Below are 5,461 nucleotides of genomic sequence, written 5' to 3' on the forward strand. Positions count from 1 at the left end.
GGTAGTGTAGCCGAGCGGTCTAAGGCGCTGGATCCAGGCTCCAGCCTCGAAAGGGGCGTGGGTTCGAATCCCACCACTGCCATTTCTGCTGATCAACTCCAACGCCGCGGCATTGTTAAAATGCTGTTTCGGTCCCCACTGCATTTGTGGGTGGCACAGTGATTAGCACTGCTGCCTCACAGCGCCAGAGACCTGGGTTCAATTCCCGCATCAGGCGACTGACTGTGTGGAGTTTGCACATTCTCCCCGTGTCTGCATGGGTTTCCTCCGGGTGCTCCAGTTTCCTCCCACAGTCCAAAGATGTGCAGGTCAGGTAAATTGGCCACACTAAATTGCCCGTAGTGTTAGGTAAGGGGTAAATGCAGGGGTATGGATGGGTTGCACTTCGGCGGGGTGGTGTGGACTTGTTGGGCCGAAGGGCCTGTTTCCACACTGTAAGTAATCTAATTATAGACTGGGTCATACGGACAGTATACACTGGCCCATATCAGGCCGTATAGACTGGGCCATACCAGGCAGTATAGACTGAGCCATACCGATTCTACAGACTGGGCACTATCAGACTGTATAGACTGAACTGAGGGACTGGTTCACTCTTGAGGGCACTATCAGACAGTATGGACCAGACTGAGGGACTGGGTCACTCTCCAGGGCACTATCAGACTGTATAGACTGGTCTGAGGGACTGGTTCACTCTTGAGGGCACTATCAGACAGTATGGACCAGACTGAGGGACTGGGTCACTCTCCTGGGCACTATCAGACAGTATGGACTGGACTGAGGGACTGGGTCACTCTCCAGGGCACTATAAGACAATATGGACCGGACTGAGGGACTGGGTCACTCTCCTGGGCACTACCAGACAGTATAGATTTGTTGGTGAGAATGAGTGACTGTCCTATCCTGAAAAATGTGGGTAACGATGCAGGATAAGTATGGAATGCCCAGGGTTATGGGCATAGCGGCTGAATGGGAAGCTCTGAAGTTTCACAATGGCTCCTGCCCGATGATCTGAAATGGGCTGGTGGATGAATCCACTCAGGAACACCCAGCTGTTCTGTTTTGGCAATGCTGCAGATCCCAGGAGGAGCTGAGGGGCATGGTTATGCCATTATCAACGGGCACAATCAACTGGGAAGTAATGCCAGTGGAAGCACTGAGGAAGGCAAGGGGCAATTGGCATCTGTGGGACATGCAGGATAGCCTGTATCCCCTTGGCCTTAGACCCCAACAAATGTCTCACCTTGCACTTTATTTGTTCAGTTTCTGTGTCTCTGTGGAAAGGATTTGGAGTTGCAGTTCTGGATTTGTAGTTTGTGAGTAGGAGTGTAATGAGGAGACACACAGGCAGCAGTTGTTGAAACTGGTCATAGAGTTGTAGTGATGTACAGCACAGGAACAGTCCCTTCGGTCCAACTCATCCATACTGACCAGATATCCTGACCTAATCTAGCCCTATTTGCCAGCACTTGGCCCATATCCCCATTCATGTCCCCATCCAGATGCCTTTTAAATGTCGCAATTGTACCAGCCTCCACTACGTTAGGGTTTAACACATAAACCCTAAAGTACTACGCACATACATAGAATCCCTACAGTGTGCAAACAGGCTCTTCGGCGAAACAAGTCCACACTGACCTTCCAAAGAGTATTCCACCCACACCCATGTTCTACATTTATCCCTGACTAATGCACAAACCTACACATCCCTGAATGCTAGGGGCAATATAGCATGGTCAATTCACCCTAACCGGCACATCTTTGGACTGTGGGAGGAAACCAGAGTACCTGGAGGAAACCTGGAGTCCTCCTCTTTCCCAGAAAGTGTTTATTAATGTCTGCCCCTTTATATTCTACTGTGACACAGTCTCAGCATATCCCACAGCCCCTGGGTTCTGGAAGCAGTGTAATATAGGATACCAGCAAATACCAGGCACAGCTAGTCCTCACGCACACACAGGAATGTGACAATGGTAGATATTCCATTCTTTGGCACGAATTGAGGAGTAAATATTGAACCAGAACGCTGGCGTAACTTTGAAGTATTGGGCAGAGTCTTACAGGGCACTGGGCCATACAAACCCTCTGAAGACTATCCCACCCAGACACATTCCCCTCCACTGTTACTCTGTATTTCCACTGATTATACATTGAACCTACACATCCCTGAACACTATCGGCAATTTAGCGTGACCAACTCACCCTAATCTTTGGATTGTGGGAGGAAACCAGAGCACCCAGAGGAAACCCACACAGACATGGGGAGAATGTACGAACGGACAGTCACCCGAGACTGGGATCGAACCTGGGTCCCTCAGTGCTAACCACTGAGCCACTGTGCCACTTATACAGATTACAAAGACACACAAATACATATAGGAATACACAGGCTCTAATATACATAGGAATACACACATGCAGTCCTTAGGAACGTTCATAGACAGACATGTAGGAATACACAAAGACAATTACACAACATACTTATGCAAACACATTTACATACAGATAATTATTCATGCTATTATCAAAGGGCGACTAATCGAGAAACTCAGCTCATGTTCTGGGGACTTGGGTTGAGTAGCCATTTCATAACCTCTGCCTCACAACCTCTCAAAAAAAACTAGGACAAAGTGACAGCATTATCACAGTCTCTCAGCCTCAAATATATTTAATGATCTAAGTTGAGAATCCGAAGGATTCATAATGTTTGGAGCGAAGCAATTTCTCCCCATCCTAGTCCCGAATAATTGGGCCCTACCCCTCGGAACATCATCCCCAATTCTGGACTCTCCTGCTATGTTTGCCCACACCCCATCAGGTTGTTGAAGGTTCCAATGTGATCACCCCTCAGTCCTCTAACCTCGAGCCAGCATTACCCCATTCACAGAGCCTTATAACAGCCTCCTGGCTGCTAGTTGGATAACTTGGCCAAACTGCAAGGGATGCTGGGTACGTTGGCCAAGTAAAACTCTGAAGTCACAAAACCTGCACACCAGACACAGTACAAACAAAGAAACCAGGTGCTAATGACATTAGTGAAATGTAAAAGGCAACAGTTATCCTGGGCAGGCATATGCCCCAATAACTTATCCACCAAACAAAGCAGGGCCCAGACAGAACAGCACTGGGTCCAGCTGTGCAAAGAAACTAACAAATGATTGACAACACTCCAAACTATTAAGTGAATCTCCCTGATTGGCCAGAATACAGAAAGTTCCAGAAAACCATCCGAAAAAGTATAAAAACAGGGTTCACCTGCAGGCTGCTCTCTTGAATCTTCTGGAAGCTTCCGAGTAGACCACCATGGCAAGAAGCAGAGACCTGCTGACCAGGGAGAGAGCGACTGTGTAAATCTACAAGAGACTGTAAGCTGAGGGGGACAAACAGAATTAGAGAGAGTATGTTTAGTATTCAAGGTTATTGTTACTTCTTTCCTAATAAAGTTGGGACTATTTTGCATTGGTATTGACTTGTGACTTTGACTGCTTCAGTATTGTGGGACACCTGGGCAAATTCACTCATAACATTCTGATCGGAGCTGTCTCACTTGTTTAAGGGAGGAAGTCGACAATGGTCTGTGTTCATAATCCCATCCAGTGACCCTCTGCTCGGCCAACTCCAACACGGTGTCTCCCTGTGTAGATACGGAGACCAGAACCCTGCTCAGTATTCCCGATGTGGTCTCACTCCAATCCTGGAAGCCTGCCCCGTTCGAGGGGAAAGTGAGGGCTGCAGATGCTGGAGATCAGAGTCTGGATTAGAGTGGTGCTAGAAAAGCACAGCAGGGTCAGGCAGCATCCGAGGAGCAGGAGAATCGACGTTTCAGGCATAAGCCCTTCTTCAGGAATACCGAGGGGGAAGGAACTGAGAAATAAATGAGGGTGTTGGAAGTGGGGCTTGGAGGGAGGGTAGGTGGGAAGGTGCTAGGTAGATGCAGATAGACAGTGAAGGCCTACAGAGTTTTTACCAACATTTCATTTGCCTTTCTAAATGCTCGTCATACCCATATGTTAATTTTGTGTGTTTCTCGCAAGAGATTTTCAACATTTCAAAGTTTCCTATCATTTTGAAAATATTCTGTTAAAAGCATGGCGAGAGTCATTGTCTGAAACAGGGAGTCACTGCCTGAGGGCAGCAGGCGGCCTGTTCATTTTTCCACATGGATCCTGACTGCAGCTTCTCCCCATTCCCAGAAATAACGAGGTAAATGTCTGTCTTCGCTGCTTTCACTGAATACTGGCTTCAGATTGAATCTGCCCACTGCCACATGACCAGAGAGGTCGAATTTAGGATGGAGTTTTACCTCAGGAGAGTTTAACAACATGCTCCATATACCCCTCATCTGCTCCCCCTCACTCCCATCCCATCTCCCTCCCATGTCTCCATCCCTCCTGACCCACAGCTTCCACTGACTCCCTCCCCTTCACCTGCCCCTCTCCCACCTCCCACTCATGTGAGTGAGTGAGTGAGCAGGCCGTGTGGAGGATGTGAGTGAGTGAGTGAGCAGGCCGTGTGGAGGATGTGAGTGAGTGAGCAGGCCGTGTGGGGGATGTGAGTGAGAGAGCGAGCAGGCGGTGTGGAGGACGTGAGTGAGTGAGTGAGCAGGCCGTGTGGAGGACGTGAGTGAGTGAGTGAGCAGGCAGTGTGGAGGATGTGAGTGAGTGAGTGAGCAGGCCGTGTGGAGGATGTGAGTGAGTGAGTGAGCAGGCCGTGTGGAGGATGTGAGTGAGTGAGTGAGCAGGCCGTGTGGAGGATGTGAGTGAGTGAGTGAGCAGGCCGTGTGGAGGATGTGAGTGAGTGAGTGAGCAGGCCGTGTGGAGGATGTGAGTGAGTGAGTGAGCAGGCCGTGTGGAGGATGTGAGTGAGTGAGTGAGCAGGCCGTGTGGAGGATGTGAGTGAGTGAGTGAGCAGGCCGTGTGGAGGATGTGAGTGAGTGAGTGAGCAGGCCGTGATCAGGCCGTGTGGAGGATTTGAGTTAGTGAGTGAGCAGGCCGTGTGGAGGATGTGAGTGAGTGAGTGAGCAGGCCGTGTGGAGGATTTGAGTTAGTGAGTAGGCCGTGTGGAGGATGTGTGTTAGTGAGTAGGCCGTGTAGCGTGCATGCAGGATTCATAGTCTCGGGGTTACCAGACATCGCTGGTCATTTCCCCAGCGCGGCTGAGACTGTCCGGAGCTGGGTGGTCACCTGGGACTAGCCTGGGCAGTGTCTGGTGTCACTGCCTTGACTGCCCATCTTGGGGGAAGAGGACATGGCATGCCTGCACCATGCAGGGCAGCCCTGGACTGACACTGACTGTCTGGGTGCACAATGGGCACGATGGGGCTGTCAAAGTCCACCAGGCCATCGTGAGCTCATTGATGGCGGTAGATGTGAGCGTGGGCCTCCCCCTGAGCATCAGCCGGCCTGGCATTGTACAACAAACCTCCCAATCATCAAGATCCACTGGGAGGCTTTAGACAATG

General features: G+C 50.0%; 1 non-coding gene across 1 annotated transcript; it reads left to right on the forward strand.

Annotated features, from left to right (window-relative positions):
- Positions 1–82, forward strand: trnal-cag. The gene has a single exon. It is a non-coding gene; the product is annotated as a tRNA-Leu (tRNA).
- The last annotated feature ends 5,379 nt before the right edge of the window (positions 83–5,461 follow it).

Source organism: Chiloscyllium plagiosum, unplaced genomic scaffold (assembly GCF_004010195.1).
Source record: "Chiloscyllium plagiosum isolate BGI_BamShark_2017 unplaced genomic scaffold, ASM401019v2 scaf_13213, whole genome shotgun sequence".
Classification (NCBI taxonomy): domain Eukaryota; kingdom Metazoa; phylum Chordata; class Chondrichthyes; order Orectolobiformes; family Hemiscylliidae; genus Chiloscyllium; species Chiloscyllium plagiosum.